General features: G+C 39.2%; 2 long non-coding RNA genes and 2 pseudogenes across 2 annotated transcripts; 1 reads left to right on the forward strand and 3 right to left on the reverse strand.

Annotated features, from left to right (window-relative positions):
* Positions 1-1,971: 1,971 nt before the first annotated feature.
* Positions 1,972-3,283, reverse strand: LOC150039404 (26S proteasome regulatory subunit 4 pseudogene; annotated as a pseudogene).
* An 11,269-nt stretch (positions 3,284-14,552) lies between these two features.
* Positions 14,553-15,160, forward strand: LOC150039405 (DNA replication complex GINS protein SLD5 pseudogene; annotated as a pseudogene).
* Positions 15,161-15,642: 482 nt separating this feature from the next.
* Positions 15,643-19,702, reverse strand: LOC150039406 (uncharacterized). Its single transcript, XR_016534433.1, has 4 exons — positions 19,680-19,702; positions 18,828-18,884; positions 16,799-16,852; positions 15,643-15,696 (listed from the first exon to the last, which is right to left on the reverse strand). It is a non-coding gene; the product is annotated as an uncharacterized LOC150039406 (long non-coding RNA).
* A 1,128-nt stretch (positions 19,703-20,830) lies between these two features.
* Positions 20,831-24,363, reverse strand: LOC150039407 (uncharacterized). Its single transcript, XR_016534444.1, has 3 exons — positions 24,239-24,363; positions 22,210-22,263; positions 20,831-20,990 (listed from the first exon to the last, which is right to left on the reverse strand). It is a non-coding gene; the product is annotated as an uncharacterized LOC150039407 (long non-coding RNA).
* Between the last annotated feature and the right edge of the window lie 1,361 nt (positions 24,364-25,724).

Here is a 25,724-nt window from a genome sequence, read left to right on the forward strand (position 1 = left end):
GGAAAGAAGAAAGAAGAGAAGGTAAGCGAGACAGAGAAAGGAAGAAAGAAGAGAAACAAAAAAGAAGAGAGAGAAAGCAAAAAAGCTAGGCATTTTTGGCTCAATCTTGGAAATCAGCTATTCAGGAGGCAAAGATCTGAGGAACATGGAAAGACTTCATCTCAATAAATGGCTTGGTACAATGGCATACAAGTAGAAGAACTGTAGCTCAGAAAAGCTGGGACAGAAAGCAAGACCCTACCTTGAAAATAACAATTACATAAAAAGTGCTAGTGGTGTGGCAGAAGTAGGAGAGCCTCCCAAGCAAGCAAGAGACTGAGTTCTTTTCCCAGAACCACCAAAGAAGCCAACGTAGTAACAAATCAAAAACAAAAAGCAGAAACCAATGTGCCTTAGATAAAAAACATTGTAGTTTGGGAAAATCAAAGGGAATATTCTTACTTCAAAGGAAAATGTGGATTAAACATAAGTCAATCACATGACAAGTTTCAAAAAACAGTACTATAATTAAGAGAAGTCAATCAATAGTTAAGTTTCACAAACCAGTGATGTAAGTTAAATCTAGGTCAAATCCATCCTTGGTATATCGTCTCTTATTGCCAGACACCTGGGAGGAACAAAAATGATGAAGCTGTAAAACAGAAGTCAACCACAAAGAATTTGATATTGCTACCTAAAACTTTTACCAGGATGGGAAGCAAACATGTCCTGCCCACTTACCAGTCTTCTGATTAATTTTTCTAGATGCCTTTTCTGAGTTGCAAGGTGAAAGATCCTCATAAGTGTTATCAGCCTCAGAAGCCGAAAGAATACAATCATTCTAAAAATTTATAGATACATACTTTTAGTTCAGAAAGAGAAGAGTTCATCAATACATACGTTTAAATCTGTGTACATATGTTACATTGCTCTGCACCACCCCCATGGCCTCCACGTTCTGCTCTAGTGCTCTAACAGTCAGCTATACCCCTCATCCCAGAGGACACTGGGTAACATATGGACATACTTGGTGGTCACAACCAAATGGATGCAGGTGCTAATCACATCTAGGACTGCTACTAAACACCCTACAATAAATATGAATCTAGGAAGAATGATAGGATGTTTTTGTCCTCTCTTCCCTACCCAAGTAATAACTATCTTCTCAAAATATCAGTAATGCTAAGATTGAGAAATTACTGTCTGGACAAACAGTAATGAGTTCATTCAGATTTATAGACTATTTTAGTTTTCATCTTCCCCACAAATGGACTTTGATTGTTTGTACATTGGTGTTATTCCTTTTAGTAACAGAGGCTCCCTACAGCTAGTACATGCATATCAGGCAGGGAACAGGTTGCAATACTTCCCAACCATACTGGCTGGTGTTTCTCCTCCATTCAGAAACACAAAGGTGTGCTGATGTCCAACAAGATTCATTTGGCAGAACTGCTTCAGCCATGGTTCACAGATCCCAGAGTTTCCAATTCAGTGGTCTAGGGTGGAGGCTGATGTGTTCTTTCTTTCATCTTTTCTTTCTCTCTTTCCTTCTTTCTTTCTTTCCTTCTTTCTTTCTTTCCTTCTTTCCTTGTTTCTTTCTTTCTTTCTTTCTTCTTTCTCTCTCTCTTTCTCTCTCTCTCTTTCTTTCTTTCTTTCTTCTTTTCTTCCTTCCTTTCTTCCTTTCTGTCCATTCGTCCTTCCTTCCTTCTTCCTTCCTTCCGTCCTTCCTTCCTTCTTTCCTTCCTCCTTTCTTTCTTCCTTTCTTTCTTTCTATCTTTCTTTCTGTAAAACGCACTTTATTGGGAAGCAGAGTGCTGCACAGCATAGACAACAGAGATTGCCAGATGTGAGACCTACAAGCCACATTTCATAAGACAAAGGGGAATTTTTAGTAAAATCATCTGACCCATGGTTTCCACTGGGCAGGCACTAATGGCTTCCCAGTGGAGAGCTAGGAAAACTCCCATCACTTTCCTAAGGCAGTTGTGGTTCCTAGAGATAGAGTCCCTCAGGTGTGCCTTCTTGTTTTTAATAAACAAGATTTTCTTTAGATTTTTTGAAGTCTACATTTGTTACTTTAATTCTGTGTTCCCTCAAGGCCATCAGCCCAGCTTCCGTACAGATTGCCTTATTGTTGGCCCCAGAGAGATCATCTTTGCCCTGATCAAGTCATCTAGAGTCACGTTGTCTGCCAGGACAGTCATGCTTTTATGAATGTGGAAGGTGAGCTTATTTTTTTTTCTCATCTGGCAGGGGGAACTCAATCTTTCTGTCAATGAAGCCTGGTCTGATCAGTGCTGGATCCAAAGTTTCTACCTGGTTTGGGGCCATGATCACTTTCACATCCCCCCTTGAATCAAAACGATTCAAGTGGCTTAACAGCACCAACATGGTTCTCTGAACTTCTCTCTCACCTCCAGAGTCCAAATCTTACATTCTGGTGCCAATGACATCAATTTAATCAATAAACACAATGGATGGTTCGTGTTCTTCTGCAACTCGAAACAATTCCCATACAAGTAGGGGCCCGTTGCCTAGGTGCTTTTGAATAAGTTGTGAGCCCACCACTCTCAAGAAAGTGGCCAATGTTTCATTTCCTACTGCTTTAGCCAACAGTTTTACCTGTGCCAGGTGGCCTATAGAGAATGATGGGTGTTTTATACCAATCTCTTCATAATATTCAGGATGAGTGAGCGGCAATTCCTCAGATTCCTTAATATACTGGATTTGGTTGTCTAAGCCACCCATATCTGCATATGTCTCCTGGGGAGCCTCTCCACCTTCATCACTGTGACCAGGGGGACCGTGTCATGCATTAGCATCTCTATCACCGCATGCACTTTGTGGTTGAGCAGGACTGAGCAGCCTGGTTCCAGCAGGTTCTTGTCCAGGATGGAAAGGATGATGACACAGTGCTCAGAGCCCACAGAATGGACACCATGACACAAATGTCATCAGTGATCCTCTTCCAAGGTGCCTACCGACATTAGGGTCCCCCCCCAGGTCATCCACCTTCCATCTTTCCTCCTCTTGCTTTGCTTCTAATAGCTTCATTTGTTCCTGATTTCTAAGAAATTCTTCTTCCATGAGAAGATAATCTTTAATTATCTCTAACTTCAGTTATTTCAAGCGACACTGAGTGTAAGGTGACACCAGTGGCAGTTTGCTGGCAGCATCTGGTCACTTGGTTTTCTTCTTCTATTTCTCCACTCTAGTTGGTACAGGTACTTCATATTTCCTTTTCTTGTCCTTATCATCCTTCTTGCTACCTCTGGCCATGACCACGACTCTGACCCCGATCCATCTTGATTCAGCTGCTGTAGCTGCTACCTCAAGTGTTGTCTTGCTACCAAGGTCTCAAGTGGTGTTGAGGTTGCCCATTGAAGGACCATATGGATTGAGGTTATTTTCCAGATCCAAACCCTAGCGAAAGCAATATTTACTTAGGGATCACACTGGACCTCTCAGAAACTTTGGTAAGAAAGAATCTATTTCTTTGACTTCTAATGAATATAACTAAAAGCCTCCTAACATTAGCCCTCCAATGTACATTGGTATTTTTCTATCTCATTTAGGGAAATGGAGATAGAGACAGAGGCAGACACAGACACAGATACAGACAGCCACACCCATACACATATTACTTAGTAATCCCTTACTGCTTTAACTTTGCCTTAACATTCTTCATTTTACCAAACTGCCATTGCAAAAATCCATTATCTGGGTTGCCATATACGTGATTTCCTGGTTTCCATCGGCTATTTTTTAGAGAAGTATAACTAGAGCCACTGAAACTTCATACATGTTCAAGTCAATACACTTGCAATATTAGGAAAAGCAGGTTAGTAGATCATCAAGGGGACAATTTCAAAATGATTTTCCAGTTCCTATATCCAATGGAAGTACTTTAGTGAAGATACCTGTAACTGGCCTTAAATGCTGTCTTTATTTAGTTCCCAAGGGTATGAAAATGTATCATTTTCCCTTCATTTGTTCTTCCATTTTTGTGTTACAGTCCCTTGAAATCAGGTTCTTACACTTGCTAAGTAGGCCTCTACCACTCAATCCATGTCATCATCCCTAATATTTTATTTTCAAAAAAAGTATCAGGTTCAGAACTTAAACAGAAATCAGTTCAATATACACAATTGAAGACAAGAATAAGTACAAATTAAGGAACAAATGAAAGAAAAGTGTGACAGTTAAGTCATGGGTTTCCTACCTTTGGATATCTTTAAAAAATGTAGCATTAAAGAATATGTATGTGATGTCCATAAATAAAATAATGATAGTGATGGCAGCATCTGTAATATTGAGGAAATCTGAAAAATAATGCTTTTTCCTCTAAGAGAAAGCTTAAAAAAATGGTTATCTGCTTTAAGAGGATAGAGGAAAATCTTTAGAGCAAAAAGTACTTGACTCAACTTCATTAAAATTGTTATTGGAATAGATTCTTTGAAATGGATGGACTGGATTTGGGAAAGAGAAAACATAATACTGGTGGAAGGTATTCAAGTAGTAAATTTGTATTATTACATACTTGCATACCTGATGACAATAAAAGCTTAATGGATAAGCCATCTACCCCAGCCATTGGACAAGAGGCATGCACTGCCTTCTCCAATGGAGTTGGAAGAAGACAAGTGCAAGTGTACAGTTCTGTTGAGCAACAATTTCAGTACATCATACTATCCCCAGATCAATATGTGAGTATCATATGAGATGGGTAGGAACTGCACTTCTGACCTCATAATCTGTCCTTGCACCCACAATGGAATCCCAAGGGGCTGCTGTGTCCTTAAAAGGACAAAGACAGACATCCATCTACCAGACTCCTTTCCACCACTGACTCCTGCAGAGGTGAGCACTAGTCCTCCAGGAAAAGCATCTTCACACTCTGAGGCAGTCTGTCAGGATCAGACTAACCTGGCAGTGAATAACTCTGCTTAGCTGAAGAGAAGAAGGAGAACAAGTCCTCAGGAAAGAACATACACTGCCTTCTGAAATGACTTGGAGAAAGGGAGGCTAGGAAACCCAGTGCCTGACTCGCCAGCAGCCCATCCCCAAGGCTTGCCTCACCCATCCTACTTTTCAGAAAACCAGCAAGCAGGAAAGGGAAGCAATCTATTTCTTTCTTGCTACATCTCACTAATGAGATAAGCAATCTCCACATCACCTGCAGATGCTTTCATTGAAACTTTTCCTTTCAATGAACTCAGGACTATTTAGAGTGCAGTATCTAGTATTTCACATACTATCAAACATTACTTGAAATTCCAGTCAGAATCAAAGTATTGATCTATAGACCTCAAGTATATACTTCTCCTTCTATTTTTTAACAGTCATGGGGCTTGAACTCTGGGACTGGGTACTGTCCCTGAGCTATTTAGCTCAAAGATACCATGCAACACTTGAGCCAGAGAAACACTTCTGGTTTTCTAGTAGTTAACTGGAGATAGGAATCTCACAGACTTTAGCACCTGGGCTGGCTTGGAACTGTGATTCACAGATCTCAGTTTCCTGAGTAGCTAGGATTACAGGCATGAGACACTGGGCCCAGATTCTTCTTCTTTTTTTTTCTCAAGTCCTGTTGCTTCAACTCAGGGCCTGAACACTGTCCTTGGACTTTCTCAAGGTTAGAGCTTTACTACTTGTGCCACAGCACCACATCTGGCTTTTTCTATATGTGGAACCGAGGAATTGAACTTGGGTCTTTCTGCATGCTTGGCAGGCATTCCACCATTAAGACAGACTCCTGGCACTCATACTTCTCCTTCTTAACATACACATTGACATATTAATTACCTGATCCCTTTTGGTAAATCCCTTTAAGCTTTATCTGTTCAAAGACTTTTCTCAACTACTCCATGAGAGTGTCTCAAGCAATATAAAACTAATTAAAGCTACTCAATGAAAATCTGGGTTTGGGCCTTGACTTCAAGAATGCTTTTCAAGAGGCACACATTTGTTTGGATTGATCTTCTGATTAATTTAGTATCCTGAAAAAAATTTGACTGGGAGTTTGTCCTCGTAGAATGTTTGCTATCATGCACCAAGACTCTGGTGCAATTCCTTGGCACCACATATATAGAAAAACACTGGGAGTGGTGCTGTGGCTCAAGTGGTAGTTCTTTAGCCTTGAGAAATGTCCAAGGACAGCGCTCAGGCCCTGAGTTCAAGCACCAGGACTGACAAATAAATGTTATTTTATGTAAATCAAGTAGATAAATGGGAGTTTCAAGCACACAGTTAAGGGAAATAGTGAGCCTGAGCTACTTGGTGGAGGAGCCAGTCTCAGTAGGGTTCTTTAGATTTAGGCTTCAGAGAGAATAAAACTTACCCTGTCACAAATACTTGTAGAACAACATCCAAAAGGAAAAATATAGCAATCACAAGGGAAATTGTTCTGTACTCTAATGGAATATGTAGTTTGCTGGTCGTAACTATAATATCTGTTACCATTAGACCAAGATCGACAGAAATCAGTAGTATTGCCAATATCCTAAAATAAAGACAATGAGAGTTTGGCACCACATTTCAACAATTCCTAAAACTATATGTCAGATGCGAAAAAGACATTATTTAAGATTATCGTGGCCAGTGGTATGAAGAATTAGTGCATTCCTATCTAAAAACATTGTTTAGTTTTTTATCCAATAGAAGCACTGAATAGTGAACAACATTCCCTCCTAAACAGTATACTGGAGGGTATGTAGAAACCACACAATAACTGCAAGCTAGAACAAAAATGGAAATGAAATGACTAGTCTGTCAGTATAAACTCTTTAAATATTGATAAATTCTGAAGATGAATCTATCAGTTTCTTTTAGCACATTAAAAGTCATCAATCTGAATCTTTGTCAGACTGTAATAGTTAAAGCTCAGTGAAGGCATAACTGACCTAAGCGCTTGAAGGACTACCTGCCTGTGTGCGGTGGTTCATAGCTATGATATTAGCTACTCATGAGACTGAGGAGGATACCAGGTCAAGGCCAGCCCCAGCAAAGAAATTCCACAAACCCACTTCAACAAGACAAGCTAGGTGTGATGATGTGAGCCTCTTGTCCCAGCCAGGTCAATAAGGCAACTTCAGTCTTCCTACTGAAGTCCAGGTCAGTCAGAGCAAAAAGCCAAACCTTATCTCAGAAATAAGAAAGTAGGAAGAGCTAGAAGTCTAGTTCAGTCAGTAAAATGCCTGTCCAGGAAGCATGAGGCCCTAAAACAACTAATGCCCACTTGGATCCTAAGATTTTTATTGAGGATTTTAACATGTATATGATTATTTATTTGGGGGTACTCCTTGTGCAGCTATGGACACATGAAAAAGAATTCAATTCCATACATATCTATGGAATTGAACTCTAAGTGCTTTGAAGCCTTTCTGTCACATATTTTAAACAAACTACCCATTGGTTGATTGTATCGTTTATGTCGTTATGACGATGAATTGAGAAGATTTCAAAGTCTTTAAAACTGAAACTCAAATGAAAATACTATTAATTTTTATGTACTCTAAGGCACAGTATAAAATTATTCTCATATGTAGAGTGGAAGCCTAAGGAACGTGTTTCCAGAATGGAGGAATCACATAAATAAGGAGTTATTAGAATACAACCTATACTTCCAAAAGTTTAACACTTCCTTGTTATTCTTTCCTTTATTTTTGCTTTCCTTCTTTCCTCACTCCATAACTTTTCCCTCTTTCCTACTTTCCTTCCTTCCTTGCTTCCCTCCTTCCTTCCTTGCACTCCCTCTCCCTCTCCCACACCCTCCCCCTCTCAATCTCCCTCTCCCTCTCCCTCACACCCCTACTCTCATTCTTCCAGTATTTCTGTCTTTCCTTCTTCCTTTTCCATTCCTGAGGCTTGTACTCTAGGTGCTGTCCCTGAGCTGTTTTGCTCAAGACTAGCAAACTCACTTGAGCCAAAATGCCACTTCTGGCTTTTTCTGGGTCATTTATTTGAGATAAGAATCTCAAGAACTTTCCTGTCCAAGCTGGCTTCCAGTGGTAATCCTCAGCTTTCAGCAAGGATTAGAGATGTGAGCCACCAGCACCCAACTTATATTTACTTACTTTCATGAGTAGAAAAACACATAGCCATATGTCATTACATTGACTTGCTTAAATGCCATTTTTTTCTGAGTTATAAGACCAGCTTAAGACAATTTTCCAAGATCAATTGGATTATAGTATGAAGGCACACATGGGTTATTTTTCAACATCTTAACAGTAGAAACTCTTGTTGCTCAGTTTGGACTTTCTTAGATTCTTTTCACTTCAAATATTGATGTTATATTTTATATACATACTTCATTGCTTGTATTTCTACAGTCTTACCCACCTGAATGATAGAGACAGTAGAATTTTATTTGCAATTTTCTTCATGTGGTTGCTGTAAAATGTGAATAAAAATAAAATCAGTCACATTTTGTCTCTCTTCATATGGCTTTTTTACCTTTTTAGGAAAAGAGTAATCTGTTGGTCTTAGGAACCGAAACTTTGGTGCAACTCCAAATAAAAGTACATGCATTGTACAAGATTAACCAAAACCAAAGTCCTGTATAATATCAATTTAAAGGGATATTCTACACCAGTTTTATAATGAAATGCTTCTAATAAACAACTAAAATATTTACATTTATGCTTCATGAGTTTTTCACCTTCACATCCAGAATATATGAGGAAACAAACATACCTATACCATACACCAAGTTTTGAATCTTTAGTGTAATATTTACCTCTCACATAAAATTCTAACCCTGACTTGATGGTAAAAGACTTTTCATCCACTAAATAAAGCACATACAATATGAGGGGCCTGTCCCCAGCTGTCAGTTCTCCATGAACAACTGGAAACGTAGTCAAGTCATTATATATTGGCCAACCCAATTCCCAGAGCAATGAAATGAGATACATCGGGATAAACACAGGCCCAAAAAGATTCTCCTGTCTTCATCATCATCTCTTGATATAGACATCTGACACGTAGTTGGGCAGGATTTTGTTTAAGGCTTGAAATACACCTTGGAGGTGGGCCATTATAGGAAAAAATATTTCAAATTAAAACTTCCCTAAGGACTAGTCTTTTCTCATTCTGAGAGAGAGAGGGGGGGAGGGAGGGAGGGAAGGAGAGAGAGAGGGGGGAGGGAGGAAGGGAGGGAGGAGGGAGAGGGAGAGGGGGGAGGGAGGGAGAGAGGAAGGGAGGGAGGGTGAGAGGGAAAGAGAGAGAGAAAGAGGAAGAAGAAGGAGGAAGAGGAGGAGGAGGAGGAGGAGGAGGAAAAGGAGGAGGAGGAGGAGGTGGTGGTGTAGGAGGAGGAGGATCAATGCTGGTGTTGTATCCTCTAGCTGGAGATAATGGAGCACCTGCAGAGTAGTTTCTTACCCTGCTGGGGCTTCCATCAAAACACTGAATTGGCTTTGGCCACCACAATACATTAGGAATAAGAAGAATTCTTGATATTTATTCTTAAGACAGCTAAGTTTTGAGAAAGGTAGCTGCAGATATTACATCCAATACATCTTAGAAAAATATCAAAAATCCTGTGTTGTCATCAATACTTCCAAGAAAGTTCTCTAATCTAAATCACTTTCCTTTCTTTGACTATACTTTCATGTGTGTCTGTACCTACATTCATGTTAATATCTATAAGTATACCTAGGTGAGTGGTGCATATATGTTCAGAACATACCCTTCATTGTTGTTAAGTTCATCACGTTTTGTTGTGGTATCGGACAAGATATCGCTACAGGATGAAAACAAAGCACATTGTCAGGTATCTTCTAGACTTGATTACATATCCCCCCATATTTCTCCAATAACCATCAACCAACCGTTCAAAAATGTTTTGTTCTACTTCTATGTATTTCAATATATTCTGTAGTTTATCTAGCTGTCTATTTCTACTGGAATTCCATCATGGGATGATAGCATGCAGTAATACAATCATTTCTTTTTTCCCATATATGCATCACTTCACATACATTGATACCCTTTCTCATGTCTTGGTCCCCATTTCCCTCCCCTCCCCCCGAAACATTATCTTGTTTTCCCCCCTTCCCTATCTGTTTTCAAATAACCTAATATACGTATATACAATATATCAGATAACAAGGTGAAATACTGTAACAATATGAGATAACCAAGGGACAGCAAAAGAGATGAGAGATAACAGTACATTAAGGACAACAATCACTCATTATATGACTTTTGTTTCTATATCCTGGAGGTCCTTTCATTTAGTGTCATACAACATGGACTTATGTATCTAGGTTTTGTTCTATTGTATATCTCTGCTAGGGGAGCTCAAGGTTTCTACTGATTATGAAAATGAGGGACACCATAGAGCCTATGTTCCTTTGAGTCTGACTTACTTCACTTAATATGATTTTTTCTAAGTGTTTCCATTTCCTTCCAAATGGGGCGATGTTGTTCTTCCTGACAGCAGCATAGAATTCCATTGTGTATAAATACCACATCTTGTTGATCCACTCATCAACTGAGGGGCATCTGGGTTGGTTCCATTCTTTGCTATGGTAAATAGTGCTGCAATGAACATCATTGTGCTAGTGGCTTTAGTATGTCCTTGTTTATGGATGGTTGGGTAGATGCCAAATAGTGGAATTGCTGGATCATAGGGGAGCTCTATGTCTAGAGAAGTAGGACTGCGTTAAACTGCAGAGCTTCTGTATGGCAAAGGACATAGCTAGAAAATTAACTAGACAACCTACAGAGTGGGAGAAGATCTTCACTAACCATACAACAGACAAAGGCCTCATATCTAAAATGTATCAACAGCTCAAAAAAAATGAATCACTTCAAAACTAATCTCCAAAGAAACAACCATCTAGTAAACAGACGAACCAAAGACGTAAGAGTGTTCTCTGAAGAAGAAATACGAATGGCCTATGGACACATGAAGAAATGCTCGACATCTCTGGCCATAAAAGAAATGCAAATCAAAACAACTCTAAGGTTTCACCTCACTCCAGTTAGAATGGCCTTGATTGAGAAATCTAATAACAACAGATGCTGGAGAGGATGTGGACAGGAGGGATCATTACTCCACTGTTGGTGGGAGTTCAAATTCCTTCAACCACTATGGAAAGCAGTATGGCATTTCTTCAAAAGACTAAACAGAGCTCCCCCAATCATTTCTTATGTGTATCTATTAAGACTTCCTTTATACTCTACAAAGAAAACCGTTCGTATAATTACATTGTAATAGAGAAGGAAAAGAAAAATTCTGCCTTTGTGCTGTAAATGTTATTTCCTTTGGAGAAAGCTTGGGGAGTGCTGGGATGATACTTATTCTGTGACTGTTGAGTGGAATATTAGGCAGATATGTGCTTCCATTGGCTATATGTCATCGGTTGAATCGGTTGTGGATTCTATGGAGAGGATCGAACATGGTTGGGATCCATCTTCTCATTTATGTGCAGCGGTGTCTGTTGTGTGAAATTGGGTGCATTGAGGCTTAGCTGCCTTTTTGTTGCTAATCATTGCAGTATCTTTAGCCACATGAAGTCACTTTCATCTTGTATTATTTTCAAGTTTTCTTTGTTACATAGAAATACATTTTCATTTTCTTCCTTTTCAGCTCCATTCCGGGAATACCTTTTTCCATCCTTTCACTTCAATCTGTACTTGTCTTTGCTGAGGAGGTGAACTTCTTTTGGGGATATTTTTGTGCTGGAACTACTAGGGCTTCATCTTAGGGATTGGTTGCTCTTCCTTAGGTTTCTCAATCAATTCTGGTACTCTACCACTTGAGCCATACTTTCAGCTTTTTGCAAGTTAAATGGAAATCACAATCTCATACAATTCCTGCCTATGCTGTCTTTGAACCATGGTCTTCATGAGATCTCAACAGTACTGACCATTACAGGCATGAGGCACCATTGCCCAGAATCTGTGTCGTCTACCTTGACTGAGGTAAAAAGTACCAGGTGTATAGTGTTCATGAGGTACAAAGTATACATGATTCCATAATTTCAGCAAAGCAGTGCCTATATATATATGTATATGTATATGTATAAAAACACACACATGGAGAATTCTTAGGTGAGTCTCCTGTCTCCTGGAATTTATCATTTGTTTAGATATAAGACTCTTCTTGGGGTGGCTACATAAAGACAATCACATTTGGAACAGCATGAGGTAGTGGTAGGCAGGAAGCAGAGGTGACTTCAGAAAGTTCAGTGAAGCTAAGAATCCTACAAGTGCTCTTCCCTCTCAGGTAGTGTTGTCTCTATGTTAGGTGGGTGCCCCAGGCCTTCACAAGTTCCTTCATCATTCCTGATGGAGCTTCTCTCACAGCCCTATAAAGTCTTGATATGTCTTCACAGAGATGAAACACTGAACATTGAGTTTTTCGGCTGTTTTGCTTTGTTTAGTTGGTTTTGTCCTTCTAGTCCTGGGTCTTGAACTCAGGGTGTGGGCACTGTCCTTGAGCTGTTGCAATCTATCCCTCTACCACAACCTACCACTATAGCAGCACTTCTGAGTTTTTCTATGTGCATGTAGTACCTAGGAATCAAACCTGGGGTTTCCTGTGTGCTAGATAGGCAATCTAATAGTAGACCACCCACTCAGACTAGTTGTTTATTTTTTTCTTTTATTTCCTTTCTTTCTTAGTTTCACTCCCTTCCTTCCATCCTTCCTTCTTCCCTCCCTTTCCCCATCTCTCTGTCTCTGTCTCTCTGTCTGTCTCTATCTGTCTCTCTCTGTCTGTCTTTTTTCTTTCTTTCTTTTTCCTTCACCTGGCTTGATACTTGATTTTTGGGGAGAATGCGGTGGGCGTTGGTCCAGAGTCTTATACTCAGGGCTTGGCTGCTCTCCCAGAAGTCTTCAGCTCAAAGCTTGTGCTATGCTCCTGGAGCCATAGCTGCACTTCCAGTTTTCTGATGATTAATTAGAGTCTCCTGGAGTTTTGTGCTTTGGTGACTTTGAACTGCAGTCCTCAAATCTCAGCCTCCTGAATAGATAGGATTGCAGGGGTCAGCCAATGGCACCCAGTGATACTTGATAATTTTTTAATGAAATATATTAACTGTAAAGTGAGATGACTCAAGACTTGAGCTGTGGCATTCACAATCAAATCAAATGTCAGTGACAACATTGATTTGTCTTTTCAATCAGCTGCAGTTTGGAGGTGTAAATGCCCTCAATCCACCCAGTTTGCTGATTCCTTCATCTCATCCATTCTTCAGCATCATCTTGAAGCTTCTGTCTCAGATAGGATTCAGAAACCATAGTCCTGAGGCAGGAGCTCGATCCTTGGGATTAGAATTGTGGCCCTCACTTCACTTGGTAGAAGCACCGTAGCAGAAGCACTCTGGCAGGATAATGAATACTTCTAGGATTTTAGTTTCATTGTTTTCTGCTAAAGAGTCTTCAGAAAACAGTGGAGCCTTCTACATCCTATTACCTCCAAATAAAATAATTAAATCACTACTGCTTTGTAAAACTTAAGAGAACTTTAATCTCCCTGAGAGAGTCCACATGAAGTATCTAAGTGACAAATGTAGGAATGATGATTCCCTCAATAAGAAAATCACTCCCCCCTTCCCTCCTCCCCCTTCTTCTCCTCTTCCTGCCACTTTCTCCCCCTACTCTTTTTCTTCTGTGTCTTCATCCTTTATGTCTTCCCTTTGTCCAATTGTCTTTCTCTTGCATTGTAATGGGGATTGGACCCAAGAACTTGCCCATGCTAGACACTTAAATGACTTGCTACACATATCCTATCTCAAACCAAAGACAGAGGAATAGTCTGTCCCACTTCAGTGAGGAAAATGCTCTGAAGTCTAGACACTGGCCGTCTCCCTTCCCGGCCCTTCCAGTCCCTGTGACCACCCCAGCCAAGATGGCCTCTAGAGTGCAAGTTGCTGAAGTGTGTCACATTTTCTATGACATGGAAGTTTAAAAATTCTCCACACCAGAATAAAGCAAGAAAAGGAAGAAGGTTGTCCTTTTTTTGTCTCATTGCAGACAAAACTTACATCATTGTTGAAGAAGGCAAAGTAATTTTAGATGCAGATGTTGGTGTTACCATAACTGATCCTTTCAAGCATTTTGGGGGAGTGCTTCTTGAAACAGGTTGTCACTATGCTTTGTATGATGCAAGCTTTGAAACCACAAATTCTAAAAGAGTTGATATTTTTGTGGGAGCAAAAAAAATCAAATGATCTGTGTGAACTCCATGCCATTACAAAGAAGCTTCAAGGCATAAAGCACGAATGTCAAGCAAATGGGCTGGAAGACCTCAACATGCTTGTATTGCTGAAAAGCTAGGTGGGTCATTAATTGTGCCTTCTGAAGGGTGCCCTGTTTAGGCCATCATTCAGTGCCACAAATTAAAGCTTCCATGTTTAATGTTATCCTCTTGCTACCTAAGTAAAGCAAATTTACCTAGGACAGGGTTTTACTTGGGGGAAGCTGTCTTGTCATCTTCTAGAGTAAACTAAGATATATAAATATGTGTGGAAAATAGCCATAAATATATCTAGAGTCTAAAGTTAAAAACAAAATCTTGGTGCAGGAGTGCGGGAGTTGGATGGCAGGAGGTGAGGTTCCTGGTTTCAGAGAAGATGACAGAGGAACTGGATTTCATAGGGCAAGACTCAGTGAGGAGGTGGTCCTAACTCTTGCAGAGCTCATGGAAAGGCTGGAGCAGGCCTGGAGGATGCAAACTTTGCTCCTGAACTTCTGGAAAGCAAGTGTGAAATTGTAGAATGCGTCACAGAACAGCTGTATCACATGGAAGAAAATCTCAAAAGAGCCAAAAAGGGAGATCTGAAAGTTAGTATAAGTCAAATGGAGATGGAGAGAATCCGTTATGTCCTTAGCAGCTGCTTGCAGTATTGACTCACAATGATAGAGAAGTTTTTCCCTCACATTCTAGAGAAGGAGAAGACAGGATCCTGAAGGGGAACCTTGCAGCCTTTCTCCAGAGGAATTTCCCTTCACCAAAGAGCACATGGCTCACAAGGACATTTATCTTAAAAATGTCACCTTAAAGCACATGCCTCCCAACTTACAGAAGGTGGACCTCTAGAGGGCAGTTACCAAACTAGATCCAGACTCATATGTGTTTCTGAGAGTAAAAGAACAGCAAGAACATAGTTTGGTAGAACCCGAATAAGATGAGCAGATGGATTGGATGAGGATTCCCAACACTTGATCCAGTATTGTTCCTCTGATTGCTTCTGGAGCAGTGCAGCTAATTTAAAAATAACCAAGTGTGAAGACACAGAACCCCAGAAAACATGAGAAAGCCTATGCCACTACATGCCTCAGAACACTAAGGAGCTATTGCCCCTGACAGCAGGCTTTTCTCCCATTGCTGTGGGCCAGTAAGAATGGCAGGAATGCTACACTTCCATCTCAGCCAGCATCAGTGGGTGGGGCCCTGGCTCTTTTTGTTCTGAACATGAGGCAAATAAACAAGTCTGTATACCTTTTCAAAATAAAATTCTTTGAAAAATAAAGAATAATTCTTTTAAAAAAATCTTAATTGTGAGAAGACTTTAAGAACAGTGTTGAAAGAAATCTGTGGACACTTGGATGCCAATACAGTGATCTCCGTGTTTGCTTCTTTAAACACACACACACACACACACACACACACACACACACACACACACACTGTACTTTCTATCTTACATTTTAAATGGTAATCCACTTGTAGGTACTCTTTTGGTTTCTACTTCAGTTTTGCTAAAGAATAAAAAGGAATGCAAAAGAAACCATGTCAGTTTGGGTCAAGTTAGTTATAATTAATGTTTAACTAGCAAGCTGATCTTCTAAACTTTACACGTAGCAATCTACCATGTCATCTGTTCTAGAAAATGATTCTAATTGATCATATCAGGCCTGTGAAGACAGAAGATTTCAACCTGGTTATAGTTCTGCATGCCTGTAATCAATGCACACTGAACGCAGGAGAAGAAAGATCATTCCAGGAGAGCTCAGAGTACCTTGAGACCATGGATTAACAACAGCAGCAAAATGCCGAAAGATGTATTGTTGAACTTCTTATTTTTACTACAATAGGACTTTATAGGCTAGCAATGAGGACCTCAGAAAATAGTATTATAAAAGTATCTTTATTAAAAAGTGAAAGATTTATACAATCTGAAGAGAAACCAAACTACATGACCCTGATGACAAAATGCCATAGGAAGAAAAAGTATCATCATATTCATAAAAATCTCACCATAATGTGGAATTAGGCAGACAGGCTCACAAGATGACCTAGGACTGGTTAAAGAAGAGCTTATGTGTGATCCTCGACTTTGCTCCACAAAGGATTCTTTCTTTAGCATAAATTTTCAGTCAAAAAACTGATTACATATGAACCAATCGATTTTCACTGCTCATGTCATATTGCTAGTTCATATGACACCATACATATTAGTAGCTAAAATCAGAAGACAAGTGAATTCGGTCACCATTTAATTAGAATAAAAATGATACAGCTTGAGATAAGTGCCTTCCCAAGCAGGCTTCTAAATGAGATCACATCCAACTTCCACTCACCACACAGCCATGTGAGAGGCATGTGTGACAGGCTGACCCTTCCTGATGTATGCTTCTTTCATTTTCCTAGCAGCACTGGTGTTCCAACACAGGATCTTTACTTTCTGCCATGTGCTGCATCACGCCTGCCACCAGTCCTTTCATGGTGTTGGTGTTTCTTTGTGTCCAAGTGCTCAGCTCCAGCCATGTGTATGTGCATACTTATGAGTACATGTGTCTGTACATATATATATATAATATGAACATAAACTTCCACCTCTACACTTGGTTTATATCTTACCTTTCTGTCACATTGCCATCATCAGGTGCTGGACAAGGATCATGTGCAGTTGTGCTAAAGTAACAAAAACACCTATGGTCACATATCACATGAATACGGAGGAGTTCAAATTCTGGGTCAAATTCTGATGCAGGTCCTACATTCATGCACTGTTTTTTCCCTATAACTGGTTCTCTTCTCACGTTGATTTGAAATAAATGCAACCTTACAGTTTCAGACCATGAAGAAATACACTTGATGACACAAAAATGACAGTTAGCATGACTGGCATTCTGGGAGTGAGTGTGTTTCTAGTTCAGTGTGTCATTAAGGAGGACAGGTGCAAGGTCATCTCCAAAAGAGAAAACAACCACATTACTCACCAAGCCACCAAAGAAATTTGGCCTCAAATCACTAAGGGGAAGGCGGGCTCGTCGACTATCCATGACCTTCCTCACATCTAATCAAAACCTCCAGTTTTTCCAAGTAACTACAGTTAGATGAGAAAAAGTAGCTACAGACTCATTTCTGATCTGAAATCTTCAGTGTCCTCCATTCACATGCTGGGGAAATCATCAGAGTGACTGTTGGAGCAAGGAACTTTTGTGTAGTCCCTCTATTGAACATTTATTCCCATGTCAATCCATCACTTTGAAACTTATCAACCACTTTTCCATGCAAATAAGTGTGAAAAATTTAATCTGAGACAATTAGATAGAACAAAATCTTTATGTTCGTGACTTACAACTAAGTGAAAGCAGTGCTCTTAGCTTTTTGTGTTTTCTCCCTAATGGCCCTCTGTTTTCTCAGTCCAAATTTCCTCTTTCTTCCTAGTTAAGTTCCAGGTTCTCCACTCCTTGTGCCAACTTTTTATTGCCATCATTATAAATATCTACCTTGCTCTAATACTATGTGTGGCACGAGGTCGAGCCTTTTCAGTGTGTAACAGACTTGGATAAGAACAAGTCTTGCATGGTGGCAGAGCAAGACACAGTGCCATTGTAGACACTAATTTCACAATGACAGGGCTCTGAACTATCAGGAATGCATGCATGATCTTGATCTTATACATGCAGTTCTGTGCAGACTCAGTAGCCTCTATTTTTGTTTCTTTTACTTTTCTGCACATCGGATCAGCTCCTTTGGTCCAATCAATTACAGACTCACAAGTTGGAAACGTCATGTTTTCTAGAGGAATATGTTACTAATGTTAACAATGTACTTGAAGCATATTGTCATGACTGAGTCTTTCTCCAACGCTTCAATGGTATTAGAAAAGAAAGTGATCCACAAATCTCTCAGGGGCTGAGATCTGAGCACCATGGTTCAAAGCCAACCCAGCCATGAAAATCCATGACTCTTATGTCCAATTTACCACCAGAAAACCCAAGGTGGCGCTGTGGCACAAGCAGTAGAGCACTAATAGCCTTGAGCTGAAGAACTTAGGGACAGCACCCAGTTCAAGCCAATGGATTACCAAAAAATAAATAAAAAATAAAAAGTGAGAGAGAGGGAAAAAGAAAAGTATACCATAACCCAACAAATCTACCTACTCTAGTAGATAATGACTTCTTGTTCACGTTCAACTCACTTCAGAAGAACTCAAGACTTACATATCATCTAATTATCATCTAATATTCCCTGCTGCTGCTCCTGCTCTTCAGATAGGAATAAGAAAAAGCAGTCTAGAAGTAAGGCTCCCCTTCAGTATGAATGTGGGCCTTTCAGGGTTTAAGCATTCAAAAGAAGGAAGGATCACCTCTTAGCTACTGGTGCTAGGCCTACTTTTTGGTTTCAGCAAAGGATTCCCAGGTCCCTTGCCACATTCGGAGTAGCTGACAGGCACCGTGATAATCTAAGAATTTGGGTGCTAGTCGTTGCCTTCATAGCACACCATGAGCGAGTGTCTTTGGACAGGTTCTATCATTTCTATTGAGTTTCAAAACACATCATGATTACATTCAGTATTGATAAGCGGTGCTTGTGTACCCTGAAGGTATCATTGTGCAAAACGAGTTATCACTTACATGACAAAAAAAAATCAACTCACCAACTACTGATGTCTTCATTGGAATGAACTATAACAGCTCTTAAGCCACTATCCTCACTGTGGACATATTAAAAACACACAATAATTAACTGGGAAAATGTGGGAATTAATCATGCATTTTTTTTCCAGAACACTAAGTTAGGAAACTAAGGTCTTGTGAATGCATCACAAAAATGCTGCCAACAGAGCTTCATCTCTACCATTTTTGTCCCTGCTACTCCTGCCACTACTGAGATCTCACCCCAGAGCCCTGTCCTTGCTACTCCTTTGCTCATGGTATGGTGACAATTTGGGCCTATAATGAGAAATGCTAATCTAAGGGTTTTGGGTGCTAGTATTTGTCTTCACAGCACACCAAGAACCACTGTCTTTTGATCGGCTCTATCAATCATTTTCTACTTAGTTTGAAAACATGTCATGATTACGTGTGATATGAACAGGCAGTCCTGTGTGCTCTGAAAAGCCATCATTTTCCAAAATGATTTATCAATTAGATGAAAAATGAATCAACTTACAGTAAATGAAAAAAATTCTAGAATACAGAAACAAGAGCTTTATCTTGTGTTAGTTGTTCTTAATGTACTATGTTATTTCTCTTTTCCTTTTTCCCCTTAATTGTTAATCTCATATTGTTATTGTATCTGAAAAGTTACCTGGAATATTACATATGTTTATTTGAAAGAGGAGAGGGAGGGGATAAAGCAAGTTGATTGGAAAGGTGTAGGGAATGGGAAATGGGATGAAAACATAAACAGGCGTATCAATGTGTGAGAAGAAATTCACCTACTATCTGGGGAAAATAAGTGTAAGCACTCTATACATGATCCCCCAAATAAAAAAAAATTAACTCACGCAGTACTGATGTCTTCGTTTGAATGAGCAACAACCGTGGTCAAGTTACTGTCTTTGCTGTGGACAAATTGAAACATATAAAAATTAAGTAGGACAATGTGGGAAGGAATGTTGTATTTATAACAATATTAGGTTAGAAAACTATAGCTTGTGCATGCTACACAGATGCTCTGTCAAATGTACTATGCCTCTATCTCTTCTGTCGCTGCCAAAACTTCTCTCCAGTACTGAACTCTGAACTCAGAGCCCTGTCCTTGCACCTCCTATGGTGATGGCATGGTGATCCCTCCTACCTAGGCTTGCCTGTTCAATGACACTTCCCCTTAGGATTTCACCAGAATGGTAGATGGATGTGTAGACTTGGGTTCACAGGTGTGATTCTGTCTACAGTGGGGGTGAACAGCAGAGGATAGCAATATGAAGCCTTCCAGAGTATTCCTTCTGGCAGAAGTCCATCTCCACTAAATGAGCAAAATGCATTGCATGTGTGAATGAGGAAGAAGAGATACAGTGATAAACAAGAAAGTAAAATATTCCTGGAGCCCTGACTTGAAGCCATAGTATCAGAGTATTGCCACTCTGCCACACACGTGTGGATATGATCGATCTCTCTCTCTGTGTCTCCTACCTCTTTCATTGTAAACATAAATTTATTCACGAACCCTGTATTCACAGATGTGAGCAGTAAGGAGCTTGACATAATGCTGTGGAGCCATCTGTCTATCCAATCGAAATGGTGCCCATAAAGTACTCACACTGTCACAAACCTTACAACCACAGTTTTGAAAAGTTGGCATTAGTGCACAATGAAAATAATATGTATAATTTAAGGTCTAGGCCTACAGAAAGTCTATAACCATCAAAGAACTGGACATAGCCAACAGAATATGGAAAGAACCGAACAAACATGTAGCCACTTCGATCTGACACTTGTATTTCTTCACCTGTGAAGAAATTGTTATGGCAGGAAATAAATGCATAGGATTCTGTGTCTTTGCCATCAGACCAAAGGAACACAACCAGTTGTAGTAGGATCTCATACACTGGCAATGTGGGGGGTTTTAGGCGTTTCCCTTCACTGCTCTCTACAATAGCAAAACACTTTTGTGCAACTCATTTCTCATTTACTCATCAAAATGGAAAAGGGGCAATCTGACAGACAGAAGGTACACTGACAATATTTGGAAACTACCCAGAAATGATCAATCTGTTTCATAACATTTATATTTATGTATGTTTATCTACTTGTAGATATCTGACCTTTGCTTGAATTCTTCCGTCCCAAGATCTGGTGGGTCATTTTTATCCAAGCTAAAGAGAATTAAATTATAGATAATCAAATACCATGTGCAATCATAGTTTTACGTTTTCACTCAGTGTAGTAAGTTAATCTAAGACTAACAAATTTGTAGAAATCAAAACTTTTACATATTTAGCTAAATGAACAAAGGAATTTAATTTGGCGTAGGGAGTTGCATTTTATTATTTCAAAAGAAATCTTTTATGCATGGTCAAAGAATTTTTCTCTCTTAGTAAACCTAATACACTGCTCCCTACAATAGCAAAACACTTTTGTGCAACTCATTTCTCATTTATTCATCAAAATGCAAAAGGAATAATATGACAGACAGAAGATACACTGACAATACTTGGAAATTTCCCAGAAATGATCAATATGTTTCCTAACATATACTTATACACGTTGATGTATATGTCTATATCTGACCTTTGCTTGAATTCTTCTGTCCCAAATTCTCCTGGATCATTTTTATCCACGCTAAAGAGCATTAAATTATATACAGCCAAATACCAAGTGCAATCATAGTTTTACTTTTTTACTTAAGGTAGTAAGTTAACCTAACACTTACACATTTGTAGAAATGGAAACTTTTACATATTTATCACTTCAAAAGAAAGCTTTTATGCACGGTCAAAGACTTTTTCTCTCTTACTAAACCTAACACACTGATTATTGGTATCATGTAGTTTAATTGTACATGCAACTCACTTCAGAAGAACTCAATCCATTATACAATCTGATTTTCAGCTTTCTAAGTCTGCTCTTCTCTCTCCTTCCTGTCACTAACTTGGCTGATTTCTTAACTGCTTCTCACCAAAAGACAAGAAACTACAGCCTAAAAGCTGGACTCTCATCATACCTGAAAAATGAGCCTGTCTACTAAGTACCAGATTTCTAGAGAAGGAAAGAGGCCCACCAACATTTTCACCTCAGAAACACTGAGGCCACCTCATTGTTCCTGACTGGGACTCTCTCCTCCATTGTCTCAGTACAAGTTGCATGTAGGAAATAGGTAAATAAGGTAGAGAATAGGTAAATAAGGATACGGTTACTATGTTTTACTTCACAGTATACCATGACCAAGTATCTGCTGCCTGACGCTATCATTTTCAATTTAGTTTCAATACAAGAGAAGGATACATGAGGACACTGATCAGCTGTCATATAGATTGGGTACTAACCTCACCCTAGAAGTGAATTTACACTCAGATGACAGAAAATTCAACTCACCAAATGTTAATGCTTGGGTCACAAACTGCAATGGCAGTTAATGCTGTGTCATCTCTAAAAAATAAAATAATATAAAATCAGCCACAGAAAATTAGTTGGAACATTTAGAAGAAACCAAACTGTTTCTACAAGGCTGTGTACTAAAACCATAACTGTGTTCATCTGAGGAACATGCTCTGCCACTTGAGCTACATCGCCATCTCCAGCTCTTCTGTTCCCTCTAGCTATTTGCTCTGGTACTATGGTGTGAAGTAGGAGACCTGTACTTAAATGAAAAGCAGTATTTCCATTTTACAATAGAATGGATTTGAATCTCTTCAGGAACTTAAACATGGAACTTAGAAAAGTAAAGTTTTCACACAAGATAGAAGAATTGTTCCCCCTACCACAGTACCTAATGCCATCTTGTATGACTTTCAATGCAATGCAATTCAAGGGAGCTCAACCCGGAGGTCACAGCCAATATTCTGCTTCCTCTGTTCCTTCTATTCCCTTCTTATTTTCAACAATCATGGATGTCTTTACTGACTTACTTGCAGAAAGTACCAATGGGTGGCAGGCCAGAAGCAGACAACTCTCCACTGCTAACCAGGACAGAGAAAACTCCCTCTCCTCTGCAGTCTCAATCCTTCACCCAATTTGCAAAAAGAAAGAATGGCACAAAAAATTGCACTTCCCTGACCTTCCAAATGGTTCCCACAAACATGGTGCTTAGTCTCTGTACAGCTTTCTACACAAGTCTGTCGACATTTGGGTATCTGACCACTTAGGGCTGTCTTGTGTGCATCCATGTGCATCCTGCTAGTTATTATCAACATCAATAATTAAATTGCACACAGTCAAATACTGTGAGAATTCCAAAACCTACTTTTTCTCCCCAAATTGCTATAACTGCCTGAAAACTAACTCTACATATACTGTATATGCAAGGGGGTATTTCGTGTGCTTTCCTAAAAATATGGCCTCTCACTTCAATGAAATGTTCACCTGTGCTAAACAACCACTTATGCAAGACTGACAAATTCTTTTCCTAAACCACTGGTAGCATTGTTTTTATCTTCCATTTCCCTTGCTATGGAATTAATCAAGCTGATCTACCACCTACATTTCTGCTTTCTCTCTTCCCTCCATGCTGGCACTATTGTTCTCTATCCATCCAGCCTCTCTGAGTGATAAAAAGGATTTGTATTTCATGAGTTATTCGCATTAATATCCAGAATATATGTTGGAATGATCGCACAGACATGCTTTTACTATTTAGTAGTATTTCACATTCACATAAAATTCTAACCCTCACTTGATGGTAAAAGCCTTCTCATCCCCTAAATAAATCACAAATGGTATGAGGGAGGTGTCTTCAGCTGTCACGTCTCCCATGAACATCTGATATCCTAGTCATTATATTTTAACCAGTCTCCTCACAGCAATTGAAGGAGACACATCAGGAATGAATACAGCATGAAAAGATTCTCTGGTCTTTTCATCACCATCTCTTGAAATAGACATCCAGCACATAACTGTGTAAATTTTTGTTTAGGCCTGAACGTGAACTTAGAAGTAAGGCATTTTTGGATAATACATATCAAATTAAAACCCCGTAATGACCAGCCTTTACTCATTCATTCTGGAGGAACGGAGGGAGGGAGAGAGGGAGGAAGAGAGAGAGGGAGAGGGAGATAACCATCCTCTAGCTAGAGAAAACAAATTCAATAGAAAGAAGTTTCTTAACCTGCTAAATCTTACAGCAAAACATTAAATTGTTTTTGGCCATTAAAATAGATTAAGAACAAGAAACATTCTTGATATTTCTTCTTAGAAATAGCTAACATTTTAGAAAGGAACTACTGATATTATGGCCAAAGTAAATTAGAAAAATATCAAAGACCTTCAGTTGTCATCTATAATTACAGGTCCCTAATCTCAATTACTTTCTTTTCTGTGACTGTCCTTTCATGGATGACTGTATTTACATACATGTAAATATGCATAAATACACATGGGTGACATTGTATGTTTATTTGGACCTTACCCTTCATTGTTGGTTCCTTTGTCAAGTTCAGTTGAGGTATCAGATAAAATATCGCTAAAGAATGAAACCAAAATATATAGTCAGAGGCTCCAATGATTTTCTACATTTGATTACATGTCCCTCCTTTCTTTCTTCCATAACCCATTAAACATTCAGATTTTTATTCCATTTCTATGTATTTTAATTTTTTCTATTGTTTACTTCCATGTCTATTTCTAGTTGAATTCCACCATAGTATGATAGCACATGGTAATATTATCTTTTCTTATATGTCCTGTTAAGACTTCCTTTAGACTCTGCCAAGAAACCTCTTTGAATAATTACTACGGAGGAGTATTAGAGAAAGGAAAAGGAAAAAAGAGAATAATGCTGCCTCTATGCTCTAAATATTATTTCCTTAGGGGAAAGCTTGGGGTTGCCTGGATGATACTTATTCTGGGACTGCTGGATGGAATATTCTGCAGATATGTGCTACCTTTGGCTCTGGGTCTTCAGTTAAATCTGGTTTCTTGTGGATTCTTTGGAAAGGATCTAACATGGTTGGGATCCATCAACTCATTTATGTTCAGCGATGTCTGTTGTGTCAAATTGGGTGCATTGAGGATCAGTTGCCTTTTTGTGGTTAATCATTACAGTGTCTTTAGCAAAATGAAATGACTTTCATGTTGTAATACTTTCAAGTTTTCTTTGCCAGATAGGAGTACATTTACATTTGCTTCCTTTTGGGTGCCATTCTTGGAATATCTCTTTCCATCCATTCACATCAAGCATGTGACTGTCTCTGCTAGGGAGGTGGACTTCCTTCTTTCTCTTTCTTATTATGTTTCTCTGCAGGTACTATTGGGTTTCCTCTTAGGGCCTGGGTGTTCTACTTTAGCTTTCTCTATTAAGATGAATATTCTACCACTTGAGCCATACTTCTGGCTTTCGGGAAGTAAACTGGATAAGAATCTCATAGGGTTTCCTGCCGATATTCCTATTTAGAATGCCACTGCTTTGTTCCAGAAAGGATTCTATCCTTTGGTTGACTGCATTTGTAACATCTTGTGAAGTGTAGCTGACATAATGACTAGAAGAAATTCTCCTCATGACCTATTCCTCTCTTACCCTAGTTGTTATAAAGAAGGAAGAAAGATGTGTATTTGTCTCTCAGTAGCTGGGCTGTCATGCCTGTGTCTTAGTTGCTTCCCATACTTCTTATTTCACATTTTGACATCTGTTGGTGTACGCACAAATATATTTCTTTCCTTCATGCTGCCTTTAGAAATATGTGTGGAAATGTATATGTATATATATATATATATATATATATATTCAGAGAGTCTTCCTAGATTTGAACTCACATTTCAATGCTAGATCCCACATAACATTCTACAGACACTTCTTCCAGGATAAGAAAGTATCATCATAAGGCACAACTATACTATACATTTTCAGTCAAATAGCTACCTACTTTATACATGAAGTGATCAATTTTCTCTACTGC

This window comes from Megascapheus bottae, unplaced genomic scaffold (genome assembly GCF_031878675.1).
Source record: "Megascapheus bottae isolate mThoBot1 unplaced genomic scaffold, mThoBot2.hap1 HAP1_SCAFFOLD_40, whole genome shotgun sequence".
NCBI classification, from domain to species: domain Eukaryota; kingdom Metazoa; phylum Chordata; class Mammalia; order Rodentia; family Geomyidae; genus Megascapheus; species Megascapheus bottae.